The sequence below is a fragment of the Ailuropoda melanoleuca genome, chromosome 2 (assembly GCF_002007445.2).
Source record: "Ailuropoda melanoleuca isolate Jingjing chromosome 2, ASM200744v2, whole genome shotgun sequence".
Classification (NCBI taxonomy): Eukaryota; Metazoa; Chordata; class Mammalia; order Carnivora; family Ursidae; genus Ailuropoda; species Ailuropoda melanoleuca.
The window spans coordinates 22,291,263-22,311,913 of record NC_048219.1 but is presented as its reverse complement, the minus strand read 5'-3'; the positions used below and the strand labels follow the sequence as shown (position 1 = coordinate 22,311,913).

General features: G+C 37.4%; 1 protein-coding gene across 1 annotated transcript in view; it reads left to right on the top strand.

The window, feature by feature from the left end:
- PIK3R3 (phosphoinositide-3-kinase regulatory subunit 3) overlaps positions 1-20,651 on the top strand; it is a 118,490-nt gene that overhangs the window by 1,132 nt on the left and 96,707 nt on the right. The window lies entirely within an intron of this gene.

The following is a 20,651-nucleotide window of genomic DNA, read 5'->3' as shown; positions in this document are numbered from 1 at the left end:
GGAGTGGGGGTGGGAGGAAAGACCCGTTTCTTTTACTTCTTTGCCATTGCGTGTCGTTCAGGTTTTTGTTGTGCCCCCCCTCCCCCTTTTTTTCAATTAAAGATTCTTCTACCTGCAAAGGATGCTTTATATCCGAGCCTTGAAGTCAGTCTTTCCCTTTGGGGGAATTCTTTAAAGCTTGTCATTTCATACGTTTGTCTTATTTGGTTCCTTGTGTTTTTCCTTCGTTAACTTCTGAAACTGGGTTGCCTATGTGATTATTCATTTTAAGACCCCTTTTTCCTCTTACAGAAACCAAATGCCGGTTAGTGATTTTCAGGGATTGGGCGTTTTTATTCAGTCATGGTCTTAGTCTGAGGTTTTTCTAATCAGGATATAGTCTGTCAGAGAGATCTACGTGCAGTATTTTATTACTCTTTAATTTACGGTGATTTAACTTAATTTATGGGATAGGGTTTAATGTAACTTCAATTCTTGGAGCAAAAAAAGAAGGAACTTCCTTTTTTGTGTGAATATATGTGGTGTGTACATATATGTGATAGGTTCGAATGCACATAATGTAAAGTATACATATACTGTATTTTTACTTCAGAGCTTTGTCTGAGACCCTTACAGACATTTTGTGTGTCTGGTGGGAAAGGAAAAGAAAGGGAAAATGGAAAAGTTGGGTAATTGTTTTTCTTTAAATTCTAACCCCATTTTATGATTATTAGCTGTCAGATTTTCAAACCCTTTTTTGCAGTTAAAGATAGTGCTTTATGTAATGATTTTGAGTAAGTAGAGGGCCTTTGTGACTCCTTATTTTTGTTGAGGGTGAATTGGTTATGTCTTTAAAGATGTGTTATAGTTAAGCTTACAGAATAAATTGTGTGTCATTGGGGAACCTCAATTATTATAAAAAATTATGTATTTTTGGAAACCTTTGAAAGGATTGAAGCCCATGCAAGTGTAATGAAGTGTAACTGTCTTGTAGAATGTATATAGAAATTATTTCTTGTGTCCTTGTGAGCTGTAAATTATCCTTTGGGTTTTTTTTTCCAATTAGAGTGTTAAATGATGCTATATTAAAAACTCCTATTAAATCAACCTTTTTAAAAAAACTCTTAACGATCACTTAGAATTTTTCTCTTTTCCCTTCATTTTGGAGCCTTCGTTATTTGCTTTTGTAATTGTGACTGCAATCCAGATGCAGCTTTTCAGTGTTTTGCAAAGTTTGTAAGATTTGCCACCCATCTATTGTGTGTATTTTCCCCTTTGTTTCCCCCAAACGGTAAAGCATCATTTCTATTAGATGCATTTGTCATTCATGTAAATGGAAATTTAGTACGTCATTGGTTCCTCCTATAAAAAGTAAAGTTAATAATTCTAGATTTATATTATAAGAATTATATATTCAAACTGCCTCAGAATCACTGTATCATAGTATCTTGCCTTGCAGACATACAAAGGGAATTTGTTGGGCGGAGAGGTGAGTGGGGAGGAGGGGAGAAAATGAGGAAGGCACTAATGTTTGAAAAATATGGGCCTCATAGAAAAATATTGGTCAAGTTGAGTTGAGTTGTCCAAAAGTGATTTTTTTAAAAAGTTGACTATTATAATTATGTAGTGATGTGGGTCTTATAAGGTTGTATAGAAGATTCTGATCCAAACTTTGTGAGTTTACATACAAATAAATTTTTGAGTTTAAAATGTTCATCCTTGGATGAAATTTTGCATACTGAGATTCTATTCAAAATATTGGAAATATGCATAAGCTGTTCTTTATTACCCATTTTGTAGCCTTAATGTAGATTATGGTTAGTTATACCTAATAGCTTTTTATAAAGGAAGCACACTTGAGTATGCTGGAATATTGCCTGCAATGCGAATGGTTTTTAATGGAAATAATGTGAGTGCCAGTCTTGTTTTGTGTGATAAATTAAGGTTTTGAAACATTTAAAACTAAATTATTAGTGAAGAGGTTGCAGCATGTCTTGTATCCATCTTCTTCCTACCTCCTATCCCAGCTCAAGCTCTTATTTCCTGACTGGACTGCTTTGATGGTGTTCTAACTGTTCTTACTGTTCTCCCTGTTTCTACTTTGTTCAATCCACAGTATTATTAAAGTACCGTCTGATGATTTGCCTTCTAATGGTAAATCTTCCAATGACTTTGCAAACCTTCCAGTGGCTTTCCTTTGCCTATTAAAGAGAGTCCCAGATTGCCTACCTTGTCGTTTACATCCCTCCTTTTTTTGCTTCCAACCTAGTTTTTCAGTCTAGTCTCTTCCTAGAATCCATCACAGGTTCTGTGGAAAGCTGTTTTATACTTGCTGTTTCTTGAATGTATGCTTTTTCCTCTTCCTGGGATGCTCTTCACTACCTTTGGTTACTTGTTGAAATCTTCTGTATGTTTTAAGGTCTACGTTAGATGCCTTCTTTGCCAGGATGTATGTTTCCTGATCTCTGCTGTTAGAAGACATCCTTTCCTTTTCTCTTCTAGCACTTCTCAGAACTTCTTTTTCATTCTGTCTGTGGAGTAGCTTCAGTGTTTATGTATACTTCCCCCCGTGGAATTATCTTCCCATCAAGTTATGGGCTTCTTAGCTTGCTCAAGGTCTTGCAAGCAGTAGAGAATTTAATAAATATGTGTTGAATTAATAAATATCTAAGCATCATTTTGTTCTAGCCTCTAAGTGCTTTTCTGCTTATGGTCCTTAGTCACCTCATTCCTTGGCTATTGCAATAGCCTAGAGTTAAATAACTTGAATTAGGCAGTTGTTGACTTAGGGCCCTTAACTGTAATATTAGTATTACAGTTTTAAAAATAATGATTTTCATCTTCATTTAAGACTGACCCATAAATGCAAAATTGTTATCTGTTATTGTTTCCAGTGGCCTCAAAAACTGTTTTCCAAAAGTGTTTCCCTCCAGCCTGTTTTTTTAAAAAACTACTGTTACCAAGCATCCTAAAGGTTTCTAATAACTGCATGGATTGCTACATCTATTGTAATTCACTGACAATGTAAGGATTGGATCCAAATGGAAGTTCAATGTCTTAATCTTTATGTATTTTCCAGAAGCAGTAGAAATAGTGAACAGTTTAGATGAAACAAAACTTTTTGTTTTGGAAACGTTAAGAGTGTGGTACAGAGAATTGCTTTTGAGCATCTTGGTTAGTCCTGTTGTGATTCGGGAATCAGGATTATTCCGTAACAGAACAGTTGCTGGGTAGGCCTCTCAAAGAGCCCTGTCTCTTGTATAGGAGCTTTTAGAAGATTACAAGTATACAGCATGATGATAAACTCATGCCCAAAGCTTATAGATAGTGGTCTGTAAGCTAGCACTTTAGTTTTGACATTGTTGTTGTTTTTATTTTGGGAAGATATAAGAGGTGATTTCTTTTTATAATTAACGGATACAATTCTTTTAAAGATTGTCTATAGACATTTTTCTTATCAAGACAAATTTCTGAAATTATCTGTAGGGCAGCAACATCTCTTTGGTATAAGTAGAAAATTATAAGTTTTTATTGGCAAAATAGAATATTTTGTATGATTTATTTTTGTATATAAATTATAAATATATTTATAATTATATAAATATAGGAAGGTCTAGAAAAGTGGTTCTCAGGTTTTTTCTTTTTTTTTTCTTTTTTTTTTCTTTTTTTTTTTGGTCTGAGTGCCCCTTTTATAATCTTAAAAATTATTGAGGATCTCAAAGAGCTATTTACTAATATTTACTGTATTAGAATAAAATTAAGAAATTTAAAAAATATTCATTTAAAAATAATAAAGTATTACATGTTAACATCTTTTTTTTTTTTTTTTTTTTTAAGATTTATTTGAGAGAGTGAGAGAGCACACATAGGGAAGGGGCAGAGGGAGAGAGAGAATCCTCAAGCAGGCTGCCTGCTGAGCATGTAGCCTGACAAGAGGCTTGATCCCAGGATCCTGAGATCATGACCTGAGCTATGCATAGTCAAGAGTTGGCTGCTCAACCAACTGAGCCATCCAGGTACCCCTAACATAATTTCTTTTAATGAAAAAATAACTATATTAAAAAGAAAAAAGTGAGGAGAGTGGCATTGTTTTACATTTTTGCAAATAACTTTAATGTCTGGCATTTTAATCTTTATTGTCTGGCTTAATAGAAAACATCAAAATTCCCATGTCTGGGGCGCCTGGGTGACTCAGTTAAGTGTCTGCCTTCAGCTCAGGTCATGATCCCGGGGTCCTGGGATCGGGTCCCCCATCGGGCTCCCTGCTCAGCAGGGAGTCCGCTTCTCCCTCTGCCTTTCACCCTGTGTGTGCACTTGCTCTCTCTCGCACTCTCTCTCTCTCTCTCTCTCTCTCAAATAAAATCTTAAAAAAAAAAAAAAATTCCCATGTCTGCTCCTGTATTCAATCTGTTGGGATACCACAGGTCTTAGCCTCTGGAGAACTCCACTGTACAGATGTGAGAGAATGAGAGTGCAAAAGGCAAATAATGTCTTAGTAATCCTATGAAAATATTTTTGGCCCCTTGGATCCTCTGAAAAGAGTCTTGGGGACACGCAGGGATCTCTGGACTACACTTTGAGAACTACTAGTCTAGAAGTTAAATAGTTTGTGACTACACAGTTTGGTCAATCTAGGAAAGTATTTTCTGACTTTTTTGAATACAGATGAAAAGATTGTTTCAGGAAACTTTCTTGCGTACTCTGGCATACTTGGTATTTTCATCCTGGTGAAATTTAGATTAAGTAACATTCTGGTGGAGAACTAACACACTGGCCCTGTGGTTGGGGAAAATATTTGCTGAGAAACACACTGAAGAAATAGGTCACCTGCCACCATGTGGTCCTTACTGTTAGCAGGTTGGGCATTCTACTGTGGTTGAATTTTTGTCTGTAACTGAACATTTGATGGGATATTATATAAATGCTTCTCCTGTGTGTGCTAAGATATTTCTTTTATGAGCATAGTGTCATTTTTAAAATGATATTGTAGTGTGGGACAAATGTTAATATAATCAAATGATGTAAAGGCTATGCCAGATTTGTTTGCATTCCCTTATTGAAAAAGATTAGTCATTGCTTTCATTTAACATATTATAGTTTATAGTATACTCAGCTATATTTCATTAGAAGTATGGTAGTTCTCCATTTGATAACGCTTTTAAAATTCATTCTCATCATTGTTTTCATGCTGAATACCTTTATATTTTTCTTAGAATATAGAAAAGATTGAACATGTTTATGCTCACCATATTTAAGAAGGTAGGTAGAAAAATAATTACAAGTGTGTTTGTGATATAATTTTATTGGTATTAAAGGGGGATGCAGTGTGAGTAAAGTAGAAAGAACACAGTCTTTGGAAACATGATAGGGCTTCCAGACCTAGCTTTGCTTCTTACCATTACCAAGGTTATATGGCTGGTACTTAACCTCTGTCTGCATTGAGAAGCAGGATGCCAGTGCTCTTTTGTAGAATTGATTTAATACTCTACCTTTCAGAGTTGTTCTGGGGATTAGATGTACTATATCAATATCTAACATAGTGTTTGGTACATGGTATGGACCAATTCATTGTTAACTTATATCTTTTTTTTTTTTTTTAATTTTTTTTAGTACTCTCTGTATCCAACATGGGGCTCGAACTCATGCCTCCAAGATCGAGTCACATGCTTCTCCGAATGAGCCAGCCAGGCACCCCAGTTGTAGCTTATATCTTAAAGTGTGTTGTTAACACATAATTATCCCAAGTCTACCTCTTTGAATACTCTTGCAGTCAAAACCTCTTGAGTTATCTTGCTCCATTTTTTTCCTTCCTTCATCCCTGACATTTAAACTGGGGTCATTTTGTTTTTGGAAGAGTTCTCTAGGGTCTTTTCTAATTATAGCATCTCATGAGTCTATGGAAATGTCACTCCAAGTCATCCTTTCTTTTTAGTTTCTGTTGCCCTTGTCTAGTTCCTCATCACCGCACATTTGAAATGATTTATGATGAAGGTAATAGTTACTAACATTTGTTGACTATATAGACCACTATGTTAAATGTTTTTACATGTACTATTACTGTTTGCCACACAACCACCTTATAAAATAGGCACTACTATTACCTCACTTTAAAGACAGGAAACTGAGACTTAGATGTGTTTAATAACTTATTCAGTGCCTCACAGCTAGCAAGTAGCAGAGCAGGTCTGTCTTGCTAATGCCCTGGTTCTTAACCAATAAGCACCTCCTAACTGGTTGCTCTGTTTCTCATTTCTTCTTCTCCTCCCCCATAGATTTATCCAGAATTCTTCAGCCAGGTTAATCCTGCTCAAATGTTATTTTGAAATAATTTTTGAAATAATAATATAAGGAAATAATCAGCTATCCTTTTTTTTTTTTTTTTTTAAGATTTTTGTTTATTTACTTGAGAGCATGGGTGTGGGGAGGAGCAGAGCAGAGGGAGAGAGAGAAGCAGACTCCCCACTGAGCAGGGAGCCCTGATGTGGGACTTGATCCTAGGACCCTGAGATCATGACCCGAGCCGAAGGCAGACATCCAACCAACTGAGCCACCCAGGCGCCCCGCTATCCATTTCTTTTAAGCAGGGGCTGTATTCTTAAACTAAGCATACATGATTTTTAGCACCAATTTACATTTCCAATTTAATTATTAATCCTTTATTCTCATTTTTTTAAAAAGTAAACTACCTTCAATGTGGGTTTCAAACTCACGATCCCCAGATCAAGAGTCACCTGCTCTACTGACTGAGCCAGCCAGGTTGTTTCCCACCCCCCTGCCCGTCCCATTCTCATTTTTACTTTTAGCCTAGGTCCTTGCTATCTACTGTATTATACCCTTTCTTATTCCCATCTCCAACCTCTCACTTATGCTGCTGCTTATGTTGGATTATGCCCATCCCACCCCCATCTTCAAATTTGGATCCTTTGCAGGTCCCCTTTCTTTTCTTCCTCCAAAAATTCTTTTTTTTTTTTTTTTTTTTTTTTTTTAAAGATTTTATTTATTTATTTGACAGAGATAGAGACAGCCAGCGAGAGAGGGAACACAAGCAGGGGGAGTGGGAGAGGAAGAAGCAGGCTCATAGCAGAGGAGCCTGATGTGGGGCCTCGATCCCATAACGCCAGGATCACGCCCTGAGCCGAAGGCAGACGCTTAACCGCTGTGCCACCCAGGCGCCCCCCTCCAAAAATTCTAACACTGAATCCCATAATTATCTAGGACTATGGTCTGTTGTTTTGACACAAAATCATGTTATGTTATTGACATTTAATTGTGGATATAATTTATCTCCGCAAAACAAGATCAGTTTCTTCAGGTCAAACTATGTATTTCTTTCTTTCTTTTTTTTTTTTTTCCTTGAAATACCCTGTTCTTAAATATTTTGTTGAAGTCTTAGGCCTGTGGACCCAAACAGCTTCATTTTGTGACCTAAGTTTTAAAATGTTGATAATATTTATTAAACAACATGTGACCTTTAAACTTATAAAGATAATTTTTTTAAAAGATTTTATTTATTGGGACACCTAACCTGCTGCTTCCCCACCTTCTGCTAGCCCTCTCTCTCTCTGATAAATAAATAAATAAATAAATAAATAAATAAATAAATAAATAAAATCTTTAAAAGATTTTATTTGTTTGACAGAGTGAACAAGCAGGGGGCGAGCATCAGAGGGTGAGGGAGAAGTAGGCTTCCTGCAGAGCAGGGAGCTCAATGTGGGGCTGGATCCCAGGACCCTGGGAACATGACCTGAGCCAAAGGCAGGCATATGACCAACTGAGCCACCAAGGCGCCCCAAGATAATTTATTGTAACAATGGAAATAATGAAAAAGTACAATCCTTAATGTTGTTAGCAAAATTTTATGGTTTTGAGTTAGTCATTTTTGAAATTTTGAAGAATTAGAAGTGAGTAGTAAATTTTTAAAAGTTTGTTAGACTAGTTGTACACAGCACTGCACCAAATGTAGATTTAAATTACCCAATGTGTTATACCAATTAAGTTTAGAATGTGTAGGACTTGGTTTGGGATATCAAGGTAAGGTCAGCCATGTAGCCTCATAAGATTAGTTTCCAAATTGTTTGCTGATATATTTGTTGTTCTTTGTGGATATTTGTAAATTCATACAAAGTAAGAGGGTTATTTATTTATTTTATTTTAATAAAAGCGGCAGTAGGCTAGGTCCAGCCTGCCACATCCTACCATTTTGCATGTGTCTTGTCAATGTAAAAACTTCCCTGTGCCCTGTGAATATAAGCAGCACAAAGCTAAAGTCAATACCATGATGTCATACCATCCACCATTATCCAGCCTTGGACTTCTGTTTGTGTGCTATATTGTTTACCCTTGTTAAGGGTATAGAGCAACAAATCCAGAGCTTGTGGCTATATCATCTTAAATACTTTATAGATTTTTTTTTAAACCTTAGAAAAAGTAAATTCAATCATGAATCAAAATTTAAAATTTGTGTATAAATTGTTCTGGAGAATGCCTTATTGAAATGAATTGTTTGTGCTTGAAAAATAGTTTGTTCTTTCATGTGGACTGTTCTTTTTAACTTTCTAACTCCACAAGAACACTTAGTATAGTATAATTCCTGTTGAGTTTCTAATATGCATTTGTGGAATTAACCACAAACCTTTTTTTTTTTTCTTTAAAGATTTTATTTTTAGTTAATCTCTGCACTCAATGTGGGGCTCGAACTCACAACCCCAAGATCAAGAGTTGCACATTCCATAAGTGAGCCTGCCCCGCATCCCAGCCACAAACTTTTTTTGAGATTAGTTCTGGGATATATTTCATAAAAAGTAGTGTATTTTCAGTTACAGGCAGCAAGAATGTAATTCAAAATGGATTAAGAAATAAGAAATTTTATCTTCTCATATGAGCAGATTCAGGTGTTGGTGGATTACATCAGTTCAACAACGTCAGTAAAATCTCATATTCTTTCCACTGTTCAATTCTTTTTTTTTTTTTTTTTAAGATTTTATTTATTTATTTGACAGAGATAGAGACAGCCAGTGAGAGAGGGAACACAAGCAGGGAGAGTGGGGAGGAAGAAGCAGGCTCATAGCGGAGGAGCCTGATGTGGGGCTCGATCCCATAACACCGGGATCACGCCCTGAGCCGAGATGCTTAACCGCTGTGCCACCCAGGCGCCCCTCCACTGTTCAATTCTGCTCTCTTTGAAATTGTCTTCATCCATAGGCTAGTAGCAAAATGGTGTAGTGATTCCAGGTGTCATATCCGTACAGAAGAATTTTTTTTTTTTTTTTGTAAATACAATTGACTAAAAATTTTTAGTTATTCCGGTATTGTTAACATATAACGTCAGTTGGTTTCATGTGTAAAATATAGTGATTCAACAATTCTATACACCTACACAAGAACTTCTAAAAGAAGAAAAATGTCTCTTCCTATGCCTCTTTTCAGAGAAGAAACTTTGTCTAAAAACCTCTAGCAGACTACTTTCACATCTTTTTGGACGGAATTGAGTCCTATGCTCATTCCTGACTCAATCACTAGTGACTACCCTTGAACTAACCATGACCATGCCTGAATTTGGGAGTGGTAATGACTTCCCTTGAGGCTTTGTATTGGGGTGGGATTCTGTTAGGAAGAAGGAGGGGATGAATGCTAGCTAGGTAAATAATCGGTAGTGGCTGTTTTGGAAAGTAATTTGGAGAACAATAGCTCCTTCCAGAGTTCTTTGTGTTTGTGAATAAAAAGAATTAGCATTTTTTCCTTTTTCAAAACTGTAATCTAGTTGCGGGAAACTGGTTTCCTTCTTCTAAATTGGAATTCACAGGGTCACATAGTATTGAGAGTTAATGTAAGACAGGCCTTTTCAGGGCACCTGGGTAGCTCACGTAGTTAAGCCGGCACACTTGATTTTTGGCTTGGGTCATGATCTTGGTGTCCTGGGATGGAGGGGCTCCATGCTCAGCCAGGTGGGGGTGGGGGGGTTGTCTGCTTGAGGATTTCTCTCTTCCTCTCCTACTCCCCCTGCTCACATTTTTTCTCTCTCCAAAATAATAATATATGTTTAAAAAAAGACAGGCCTTTTTGTCAGTTGCTTACTAGAAGATGAGGATGCTAACATCTCTGGTTGACAGTTTCCTTTTTTGAGACAATCTGAGACACACAGGTATTGGGAATAGGATATATTAGTGTATCAGTTAAATGAGTATGAGAGAACGTTTTGCCAAACCATAAATTCGACATTTCAAAGTTTAGTAAATTAAGTAATAAGCTTGAGACCTGTGGTGTGATTTATGATTTGAATGAATAGCCTTAAAAAAATAGGGTACTACTTTAAGGTAACCTATAGATCATGTCTTTCAATTAAAATGTACTGTGTAGCTAAGTATTGACTTTTCAGTATAAATTGTATAGTGGGGTGGTTAAGAGAGAGGTCTCTGGAATCAGACTGCCTGAGTTTAGATTTTGTCTCTGCCACTTTCTAGTATGTGTTCTTGGGCAACTTACATTTTCTGTATTTTGGTTTTTTTCACCTCAAAATTTAGGCTGATAATGGTCCCAACTTCAATAGGATTGTTGTGCGCATTTAATAAATTCATAACTGTAAAGCACTTAACATGGTGACTGGAACATATTATGCACCCATAAATGTTTTTGTTCTGTATTAATTAATTCATGTTTTTCATCAAATATTTGATCGCCAGGTACTGTTCTAGGTATAACAGTGAACAGAACAGCAAAACTTGATATATTCATGGAATGTTTTAAGGGAGGGGAGAAAGTAGAGAATAAACAAATTTATGGGGTGCCTGGTTGGCTCAGTTGGTTAAGCGTCTGCCTTTGGCTCAGGTCATGATCCCAGGGTCCTGGAATCAAGCCCCACGTGGGAATCCCTGCTCGGTGGGGAGCCTGCTTCTCCCTCTCCCTCTGCCATTCCCCCTGCGTGTGTGTGTGTGTGTGTGCGCGCGTGCGCGCGAAGACCTAGTCATGAGTTACTTTTATGAACATTATTGTATAAATCTGGACTGTACTATAATTTGCTTTCAAAAGTAACTTTGGAAAGGAAGTTATCTTAAGGTTCTTAGTTTCTGCGGTGGGCTCTGAAGGGGAGAAGTTTTTTTTTTTTTTTTTAAAGATTTTATTTTTAAGTACTCTCTACACCTGAGGAGATGGGGCTCAAACTCACAACCCCGAGATCAAAAGTCGCACACTCTACTGACTGAGCCAGCCAGGTAACCCAAGGGGAGAAGAAATTAAAGAGAATTAAAGTCATGCCATACATGTTTAATTTTATTTTATATGCTAATATTGGTATTTTAGAATAATTAAAATATATTTGTGGTTTTGATTATTAATGTAATGCTTAAGTGCTTGCGTGTAGAGAATGCTATAAAATAGGGAAGTGTTGCTCACTGTTTAGGAGCTCTAGACTCAGATTGGTTGGATTTCCAATTCTAGCCCTGTCTACTTACAATTTGTGACTCTGGACAGTTTCCTAATCTGTGTAACAGGGAGAAGAATATCAACCCCATTTAAGGCTATTGTGAGAATTATATGAATTAGTGTATGTAAGACCCTTAGGCAGGTGTCTGTTGTTTTATTATTATTTTCATTATTATTAACCTGGGATGCCTTGTGATATATCTCCTCTCTTCCATTCAGAGGAAACACCAGCCTAACATTTCAGTTAGGTTGAAAAGTAATTTAAATCTTTATTCCAGCCTCTCAAAAATGCCAAAAGGAATAACATTCATACCATACTGTAATACTGCTTAAAATCTGATTTCTCCATTTTTGATCAATGTCTTTGCATGGTTAATCCCAAACTTCCTTTTTTTTTTTTTTTTTTTTTAAACTTGCCAAACCTACAACAATTTGAATGGTCTTGTTCTTTTTGTCTCTTCCTCCCTTTCTCAAATTTATTCTTCCTTTTCCAGGAGTATCCGTCTCCCTTTAAACTCTCTCCTTTGCCTGTTTCATTGCTCTGATTTGTATAATAAGGGTCAGGAACCAAGGGAGTAAAGAAAGGAAGTTATGAATGCTCACACAACAATGTTTTTGATTTTGTCACACTCAGCTTCTATAGAGGGTATATAATATGTTTTGGCTTTTAGAAAGAAGTTCGCTTAGCTTTAAAAGGACTATCAGGTGGTACAGACCTGTTGTGGGACATGAGTTCAGGACTTGGGTTTAGTCTTTTCTCCTACTAGCCATAAACCATAAGAGCAGCTATGACACTGGTCTGACTGAAACCGACCCAGGCCTCTCTTTTGATTACTAGGGATCAACCATGGGCATTTAGAGTAGAGTTGCTAGATAAAATACATGCAATGTCCCATGCAATATTTGTGATGTACTAATACTGGAAAATTGTTGTTTATCTGAAATTCAAATTTAACTGGCTGTCCTGTATTTTTACTGCTAAATCTGGCAACCCTAATTTAGAGAGAGGCTAGACTGTTGACTAGATAGTATTTCCTAGTATATTTACTTTCCCTATGGTGTTTAGGGATAGATGTGTAACTTGATATAGTGGCTATCAGGATCCTTTCAGTTTCCATGACAAAAAGTCCAACTGAAATTGGTTTAAACAAAGAGAATTTATAGTTTCATGTAATTGAAAGTCCAAAGGGAATAAGGGCCGCTGATGTAGTTTCATCAAGACTATCAGGCTTTAAGCCCTGTTTTCCTGCATTTCTCTTGGCTTTCCCTTCTATCAGCTTCTTTCTCGGGTAGGCTTCCTTGGTGTAGTACAAGATGACTGCCTTTGGCTGCTGGGATTACATGTTTCCTAATATCAGGGGGAGAAAAAGGATGCTTCCCACAAATATAACACGAAAATCTTAAGCTTAACATTAGACTATCCCCATGTTCCAAAGGATCACTCTTAAAATCTGAACTATTAATCATAGCTTTCTGTCTAGACCAGTGGCTCTTCAACTTGAGCATGTATCCATAACCACCTGGAGGACTTGTTAAAACACAGAGTGCTAACCCCAACCCCCAGAGTTTGATTTTAGTAGGTTTGGGGCTGGGTTCTAAGAATTTGTAGTTGAAACATGTTTCCAGATGTTCCTGATTTGGCTGGTCTGCAAACACTTTGAGAACCACTGATGTGTCAAATCAAGGCTTACTCCTGGAGCTGGGGAAGGGGTCAGTCCCATACAAATACCTTGCCAGTGTGTGGAAGGAACAAGATACTTTTTTTTTTTTTTTAAATTTATTTGAGAGAGAGAGAGAGCAAGAGTGAGCATGAGGATGGGAAGGGGCAGAAGGAGAGAGAAAAAGAGAGAGAGAGAGAGAGAATCTGAAGCAGACTCCCCGCTGAATGTGGAGCCTGATGGGGGGATTGATCTCATGACCCTGAGATCATGACCTGAGCTGAAATCAAGAGTTGTATGCTCAACCAACTCAGGTACCCAGGTGCCCCGGAAGAAGATATGGTTTGAGGAGATAATTACAATGGCCACTAAGGAGAGGATTGCTATTTTTGTCTATCCAGCTTTCCTGCCCTCTTATTTAGGTAACACCTACCTTTTGTTCTCTTAACCACTCATTTCCCATTTGTAATCAATGTAGCTTGGGTAGAGTTGATCTAACCCATTGGCTTTAGTGGTGGGCACATGACCCAGGCCTGGCCATTAAGATTATTGCATTCACCTGACCTCAGTGTTTAGCTCAGGAATTAATAGGGCAGCCATCTTTGTAAACAGTCAGTGCACATTACTATACATTACTATTTACTGTCCTAGCTAGTGATATAAAGATGGCATAATTCCTCTCTTTAAGTAGCTCAGACTGTAATTAAGGAAAACCAACATATAAACAAATGCATGTAGTGTATTTCTTTATAACTCCCGCCCTTTCTCCTGGCTTCCATCTAATACACATTTCCATTATATACTGTATTACTTCCTTTGTAATCCTTAACCACATTTATTATCAGTTGTTTAGTGTCTTTAGTTCTCATTAGATTATAAATTCCATCAGGATAAGGACTATAATTTACTGCTGGATCTCCAGTACCTAGCACTCTCTGTGGTACATAGAAGTACTCAGTAAATGTGGGTTGAATGAATGTTTTAACTGTAGTAATAGAAAAATAAGAAACAGAAGAGGGATTGATTGGTTTACTGGTGGGGTAGTGGAGACGTAACAGCCTGGATAAATGCACAGTATTGTTAAAAGACCTGGTTGTATTTTGAGAACTGTGAGTAATCCAGTTTTGTTGAAACATGATGTATGAGGTGGGAAGTGGTAGTAGATGAATCTGGAGAAATAGGTGAGGGCCAAATCATGAACAGCCCTGAATCCTACAAGTTGGGGAACCATTGACTGGTTTCAAGTAGGGAAAAGAATGTATTAGCTGCAAAGTGATAAATGGATTAGAGGAGAGTGAGATTGAAGAAGAGAAGCTGGTTAGGAGGCTACTGCAGTACAGATGAAAGATGTTATGAAAGCCTAAGGTGAAAAAGAAAAATATGGACGAAGTGGGGAGGTGGAGAACTGGTGTACAGAATTCCTGTGGACTCATGGAGATTTCCATTGTAAATTTAGTTTTGTTTTAGCAGTAGTGACATTGTATTAACCACTTTTTTTTTAAGGTTAAAAAAAATTTAAGTAATCTCTACCACCAAATGTGGGGGTTGAACTCACAACCCTGAGATCAAAAGTTGCACATTGCACCAACTGAGCCAGGCAGGTGCCCCTGTATTAGCCAGTCTTTTTTTTTTTTTTTTAATTTTGAATATTTGAGAGAGCACAAGTGAGGGGGGGTAGGAAGGGGCAGAGGGAGAGGGAGAGTCCTAGGACCCTGGGATCATGACCTGAGCTGAAGGCAGATGCTTAACCAACTGAGCCACTCAGGCACACCTCTATTACCCAGTCTTAACTACTGATCCCTAGTTCTGCATCCACACCCACTTAATATTTGTAACTGGAGGTTGTATTTTTTTTTTTTTAAAGATTTTATTTATTTATTTGACAGAGACAGCCAGTGAGAGAGGGAACACGAGCAGGGGGAGTGGGAGAGGAAGAAGCAGGCTCATAGCAGAAGAGCCTGATGTGGGGCTCGATCCCATAATGCCGGGATCATGCCCTGAGCCGAAGGCAGACGCTTAACCGCTGTGCCACCCAGGCGCCCCTGGAGGTTGTATTTTTATTTCACTTTCTAATCATTAAAAAAGAGAAAATGCCCCCCCCCCAAAGCCTAAGATAAGGTAGTAGCAGTGAGAATAAATAGAATTGTTTAAAGAGCAGAATTGATGGAACTTAGAGACTATCCTGAGAAAAATGAAAGAATCTAGAATGACTTTCAGTTTTCTGGCTTAGGAGATGTGGTGCTATAAACCAAGAGACACAATTTAAGAAGGAAGGACAGGTTTGGATCATATGGCTCCTTAAACCAAAATGAGGCAGAGGTGAAATGGAAAAGGTTTTCTCTTTTTGGAAGAGTTCTTTTTCTCTTAGGCTTTATTGGGGGAGGAAAAGGGAATAGCTTTTACTGCTTCTAGGTTTGAAACCTGGAGCAGATGGTAGTAAATCAGATACTATTAAATTCCTAAAGGTGTGGGAGAGATTTTAGTGGGTCCTTAACTACTCCCAGGGTATTAGTTGCTGAGGTCAATTTAAATTTCCAGAAATGGGGCACCTGGCTGGCTCAGTTGGTAGAACATGGGACTCTTGATCTTGGGGTCATGAGTTCGAGCCCCACATTGGGGATAGAGTTGACTAAAAAAAAAAAATCCCAGATGTTTAGTTTGCTTCATCTTATTTAAGCAGATTTTTGAAGGCAAGTGGGCATAAACTTTATTTTGTATGTTCTTTTTAAAACTTTTTATTTAAATTGCAGTTAGTTCACATACAGTGTAATATTTGTTTCAGGTGTACAATATAGTGGTTTGGTACTTTCATACATCACCCAGTGCTCATCAAATAGTGCCCTCCTTAATCCCCATCACCTGTTTAAGCCATCCTCCACCTAACTCCCTTCTGGTAACCATCACTTTGTTCTCTATAGTTAAGAGTCTGTGTCTTGGTTTGCCTCTCTCTCTCTCTCTCTCTCTCTTTTTTCCTCCTTTGCTCATTTGTTTTGTTTCTTAAATTCCACATGAGTGAAATCATGTGTTATTTGTCTTTCTTTGACTTTCTTAGCATATTACTCTCTAGCTCCATCCATGTTGTTGTAAATGGCAAGATTTCATTCTTTTTTATGGCTGAATAATATTCCATTGTATATATATACCACATCTTCATCCATTCATCAATCGGTAGACACTTGGGCTGATTCCATAATTTGGTTATTATAGATAATTCTGCTGTAAACATAGAAAAGCATGTATCCCTTTGAATTAGTATTTTGTATTATTTGGGTAAATACCTAATAGTTCAATTGTTAGATTGTAGGGTAGTTCTATTTTTAACTTTTTGAGGGACCCCTATATTGTTTCTCACACTGGTTGCACCAGTTTGCATTCCCTCCAATAGTGCAAAAGGTTTCCCTTTTCTCCACATTCTCACCACCACCTGTTGTTTCTTGTGCTATTGATTTTAGCCGTTCTGACAGGTGTGAGGTGATATCTCATCATGGTTTTGATTTGCATTTCCCTCATGATCAGTGATGTTGAACATCTTTCCATGTGTCTGTTGGCTATCTGGATATCTTCCTTGGAGAAATGTCTGTTCATGTCTTCTGCCCACTCTTTAATTGGATATTTGGTTTTTGAGTATGGACTTGTTATCAGTTCTTCATATATTTTGGATACTAACCCCTTATCAGAGGTGTCATTTGCAAATATCTTCTCCCATTCAGTCGGCTGCCTTTTAGTTTTGTTGACTGTTTCCTTCACTGTGCAGAAGCATTTTGATATAGTCCCAATAGTTTATTTTTGCTTTTGTTTCCCTTGCCTCAGGGACATGCCTAGAAAGAAGTTGCTACGGCTGATGTCAAAGAAGTTACTGCCTGTGTTCTCTAGGATTTTTATGGTTTCAGGTCTCACACTGAGGTCTTTAGTCCATCTTGAATTTATCTTTGTGTATGGTGTAAGTGGTCCACTCTCATCCTTTTGCATGTTGCTGTCCAGTTTTCCCAACCATTTGTTGAAGAGACTGTCCTTTTCCCATTGGATATTCTTTCCTGCTTGTTAAAGATTAATTGACTGTACAGTTGTGGGTTCATTTCTGGGTTTTCTATTGTGTTCCATTACTCCCTGTGTGGTTTTTGTGCCAGTAGCACACTGTTTTGATCACTACAGCTTTGTAATATACCTTCAAGTTCCAAATTGTGAAGCCTCCAGCTTTGCTTTTCTTTTTCAAGGTTGCTTTGACTCTTCGCGGTCTTTTGCGCTTCCATACAAATTTTAGAATCGTTTGTTCCAGCTCTGTGAAAAATGCTGTTGGTATTTTGACAGGGATTGCATTAAATGTATAGGTTGCTTTGGGTAGTATAGACCTTTTAACTATTTGTCCTTTCAATCTAGGAGCATGATACGTCTTTCCATTTTTTTGTGTCATCTTGTTTATGAGTGTCTTCTAGTTTTCCAAGTATAGATCTTTTACCTCTTTGGTTGGGTTTATTCCTAGGTATTTTATTGGTTTTGGTACAATTGTAAATGGTATTGATTCCTCAATTTCTCTTTCTTTTGCTTCATTATTGGTGTATAGAAATGCAGCAAATTTCTGTACTTTCATTTTGTATCCTGTGACTTTACGGAATTCATTTATCAGTTGTAGCAGTTTTTTGGTGGAGTCTTCCAGGTTTTCTATATAAAGTATCATGTCAACTGCAGTAGTGAAAGTTTTACTTCTTCCTTGGTGATTTGGATGTCTTTTATTTCTTTTTGCTGTCTGATTGCTGTGGCTAGGACTTCCAGTACTTTATTGAATAAAAGTGGTGAGAATGAACATCTCAGTCTTGTTCTTGACTGTAGAGGAAAAGCTCTTGGTTTTTCCCCATTGAGGATGATATTCACTGTGGGTTTTTCATATACGACCTTTATTATGTTGAGGTTATGTTCCCTCAAAACCTACTTTGTTGAAGGTTTTATCATGAATGAATGTTGTACTTTGTCAAATGCTTTTTCTGCCTCTATTGAAATGATCACATGGTTCTTATCCCTTCTTTTATTAATGTGATGTATGTGTCACATTGATTTGTGAGTATTGAACCACCCTTGCAACCCAGGAATAAATTCCACTTGATCATGGTGAATGATTTTTTTTAATGTATTGTTGGATTTGGTTTGCTAACATTTTATTCAGAATTTTTGCATATATGTTCATCAGGGATATTGGCCTATAGTTCTCTTGTTTAGTGGTGTCTTTATCTGGTTTTTGGTAATGCTGGCCTCATAGAGTGAATTTGGAAGTTTTCCTTCCTTTTCTGTTTTTTGGGATAGTTTGAGAAGACTAGGTATTAACCCCTTTAAACGTTTGGTAGAAAACACTTGTGAAGCCATCTGGTCCTGGACTTCTGTTTGTTGGGTGTTTTTTGATTACTGATACAATTTCTTTGCTGGATATTGGTCTGTTCATGTTTTTGTTTCTTCCTGTTTCAGTTTTGGTAATTTATGTTTCTAGGAATTTATCAATTTCTTCTAGGTTGTCCAATTTGTTGGCATATAGTTTTTCATGATGTTCTCTTTTAATTGTTTCTGTTTCTGTGGTGTTGGTTATTTCTCCTGTCTTATTTGTGATTTTATTTATTTGGGTCCTTTCTGTCTTCTTTTTTGATAAATCTGGCTAGGGGTTCATCATTTTGTTAATTTTTTCAAAGAACCAGCTCCTGGTTTCATTGATCTGTTGTTTTTTTAGTTTCTATATCATTTATTTCTGCTCTAATCTTTATTTAATTTCCTTCCTACTGCTAGCTTTAGGCATTGTTTATTATTCTTTTAGGTGTAAATGTAGGTTGTTTATTTGAGATTTTTCTTCTTGAGGTAGGCCTGTATCGCTATATACTTCCCTCTTAGGACCACTTTTGCTGCATTGCAAGTGGGCATAAATTATAAGAAAACTGTTAATGCCCTATGACCCAACAATTGCACTACTGGGTATTTACCCAAAGTTACAAATGTAGTGATCCGAAGGGGCACCTGCACCCCAATGTTTATAGCAGCAATGTCCACAATAGCCAAACTATGGAAAGAGCCCAGGTGTCCATCAGCAGATGAATGCATAAAGAAGATGTGGTGGGTGTGGGTGTATGTATATATACACCCACACCCACCAACTGGAATATTATGCAGCCATCAAAAATGGAAATCTTGCCATTTGCAATGACGTGGGTGGAACTAGAGGATGTTATGCTAAGTGAAATAAGTCAGTCAGAGAAAGACAATTATCATCTGATCTCACTGATAAGTGGAATTTAAGAAACAAGGCAGAGGATCATAGAGGAAGAGAGGAAAAAATGAAATAAGACGAAACCAGGGAGGGAGATAAACCATAAGAGGCTCTTAATCTTAGGAAACAAACTAAGGGTTGCTGGAGGGGAGGTGGGTGGCTGATGAACATTGGGAAGGGTATGTGTAGTGGTGAGCACTGTGTGTTGTATAAGACTGATGAATCACAGAGCTGTACCCCCGAAACAAATAATGCATTATATGTTAATAATTTAAAAATTTAAAAATGTTAATAAAACATTAAAAACTGTTAAGATTCATGGGTAAAGTTCAGTATTGGTGAAAATGTGAATTGCTATAGCCGTTTTGGAAAGTTTGGCAATAGTAATTAGTCAAATTCCTCTTCTGGAAATCTATTCTGTAGAAATGAAAGTATCAACATGAAAAATATGTTGTTTTTAATGGCAAAAGTTGGAAAGAACCTGAATGTCCATCAATAGTGGGCATGGATATGGATTGTAATGTACTTACATTGTGGAATATTATGCAACCCAAAGAGAATGAGGTAAATCTGTATATCTTGACCTAGAAGGACATCTGAGAGGTTGTAGATTAAGACAAGCAAGTTATAAAGAAATGTGTATAATATCTTTTATAAAGTAAAGGTATAAATATGTAGGGTTTTTTTTGTTTGTTTTAGAACATGGACAAAGGTGTAAAGGCGTATTTTATTCTGTGTACTCTTTTATTTATTTATTTATTTTTATTTTTTTTTATTTTTTAAAGATTTTATTTAGTTATTCGACAGAGATAGAGACAGCCAGCGAGAGAGGGAACACAAGCAGGGGGAGTGGGAGAGGAAGAAGCAGGCTCACAGCAGAAGAGCCTGATGTGGGGCTCGATCCCACAACGCCAGGATCACGCCCTGAGCCGAAGGCAGACGCTCAACCGCTGTGCCACCCAGGCGCCCCTTGTGTACTCTTTTAATGACTGGGAATATAGCAGTGAACAAAACGAAGTCCTTGTTTTATGCAGGAAGAGGTATGACAATAAATTAAGAAGTAAATATGTAGTATGTTAGGGGGCGCCTAGGTGGCGCAGCGGTTAAGCGTCTGCCTTCGGCTCAGGGTGTGATCCCGGAGTCCTGGGATCAAACCCCGCATCGGGCTCCCTGCTCCACTGGGCCTGCTTCTTCCTCTCCCACTCCCCCTGCTTGTGTTCCCTCTCTCGCTGGCTGTCTCTATCTCTGTCGAATAAATAAATAAAATCTTTAAAATATATATATATATATAGTATGTTAGGTGAAGATAAATACTATGGAGAAAAAACCCAACTGGCTAAAGGGGATAGAAGGCA